Source organism: Macaca thibetana, chromosome 15 (assembly GCF_024542745.1).
Source record: "Macaca thibetana thibetana isolate TM-01 chromosome 15, ASM2454274v1, whole genome shotgun sequence".
NCBI classification, from domain to species: Eukaryota; Metazoa; Chordata; class Mammalia; order Primates; family Cercopithecidae; genus Macaca; species Macaca thibetana.
In genome coordinates this window covers 21375308-21377354 of record NC_065592.1, presented here as the reverse complement: position 1 = coordinate 21377354, position 2047 = coordinate 21375308, and positions in this window count along the sequence as shown.

The following is a 2047-nucleotide window of genomic DNA, read 5'->3' as shown; positions in this document are numbered from 1 at the left end:
AAAGGAAATGTCTAATGTCCCTAAGGCAAAACACATAGTACACTCTAGTGGATTGTAGGTGCTCTGTAAATGTCACTGTCCCTGTCTTGTAATAATGGCCAATAAACTGGTTCCTGAGGGCTGGGGATTTTTATTTTTATTTTTTATTTTTGGTAACTTACAGTAGAATTGGGGAAGGCCTATTCTAGTTAGCTGTTGCTATGTATTAAAGCACCCCAAATATTGTAGGATAACACATCAACTATTTTATTATCCTCATGGATTCTTTAGTTTGAAAATTCAGCCATGTATTTGTACAAATATATAAATCGAGTTGATTGTTGGCTAAAATAAAATATAGTGGCAGCATGTAGACAGGCAACTATATTTGAGTTTCAGTCTCAGCTCTACTATTTACTAGCTACATCACCTTGGGATGTAGAATCATATTCTCTATAAGCCTCTGCTTTGTCAACTGTAAAATGGGAATGAGGAGAGTAACAAATGTTGCTTGGTCATTTTAGCAATTAAACAAGCTATGAGTTAGTTATACAAATCCCTTGGCACAGTGCCTGGCAAATAGTAAGAGATCAGTAAATGTTAGCTATTATTATTTTCTTAAAAATCATCTGGAGTTCTGGGTGTTGTGGCTCATGCCTTTAATCCCAGCACTTTGGGAGGCTAAGGCATGCAAATCTCTTGAGCTCGGAAGTTAGAGACCAGCCTGGACAACATGGTGAAACCCGTCTCTACAAAAAATGCAAAAATTAACTGTTTGTGGTGGTATATGTCTGTAGTCCCAGCTACTCAGGAGGATCACTTGAGCTAGGGAAGTCGAGGCTGCATTCAGCCAAGACAGTGCCACCGTACTCCAGCCTGGGCACCAGGGCAAGACCCCGTCTCAAGAAAAAAAAATAAAAAGTCAACCAGAGTGTAGTAGGGATAGCTGGCATCTGCCCCGTGGGGTCTGGGCTTTCAGCTGGTAAGCGCTGAATAGCTGGTGGCTAGAATCACCTGGAGGCTTCTTTTCTTGCATGTGTGGATCGGGACAGGGGTGTCCCCAAGTTTTGGCTCAGTTCTCACAGTGGACCAGAGGACATATATGGGGGCCTCATCATAGAGTCTTGGGCTATTCAGGGAATGACAGCTGGATTCCAAGAGAACGTGTTCCAAAAGGGAGCATGCAGGGAGCATATGAGATGGGGACTAATTTGTGGCCAAGTTTGGGAATTAAAATCTGTTAAAAGACCATCCCAGAAAGAATGTTTCTTTTACTGAATAAGGGCACAAAGTCTGAATAGTCTTATGTTGCCTAGTCCTGTATATTTACACAAACACAGACTTAGCCACCACACTAAAGAGCTTGAGAGTAAGATGGGTGTCTAGGTCATCATTTCACTTTTACTGCCTATTATAATGGTTGGCACATAACAGGTGTTATAAAAAATTCATTCAATCTCTATAGAAAGAATGTCTAATAGCGAATACATGTGTAAAAGGTGTAATATATATCTTGCAAAGAAATTCTGAAACAAAACAAAAAACTAACCCAGATGGCCAATATGAGTGTAGTTTTTCTCTCTAAAAGGAGTCACTAATGGTGACGTTTCAAATATTATAACATGAGGGTAGAAAAAGCATGACTTTCTCAAAATTCTTTTACCTCCAGATTCTATCATTTTTCCAAGCAGGGCATACTACTCTGGTACAGAAAAGCAATATAATTTCCATTGAAACAGTTAGATACTTTTCTGTTGGTTTATGCTATTTCTTTGTCTTGGGAGACTAATTAAATAATTAAGAATGTAGAGCCCATGACTGGAAACCGTTTTGACAATGATTCATTGTGTGTCCTTGAACCCATCGTATACCTTTGACATCAGCTTTCTCACCATTGAGCACCACTTATAGCCAGAAGACATGGCAGCAAATGAGCAAAAGTTTGTCCAAAGTGACAACAGAGGGAATATTACAAAACTAATGTATGATCATCCTAAATACTTTCTCCCTCTGCCTAAACACTTTCTCCCTCTGCCTAAACACCCCGTTGACCATAAGTCAAGTCTCC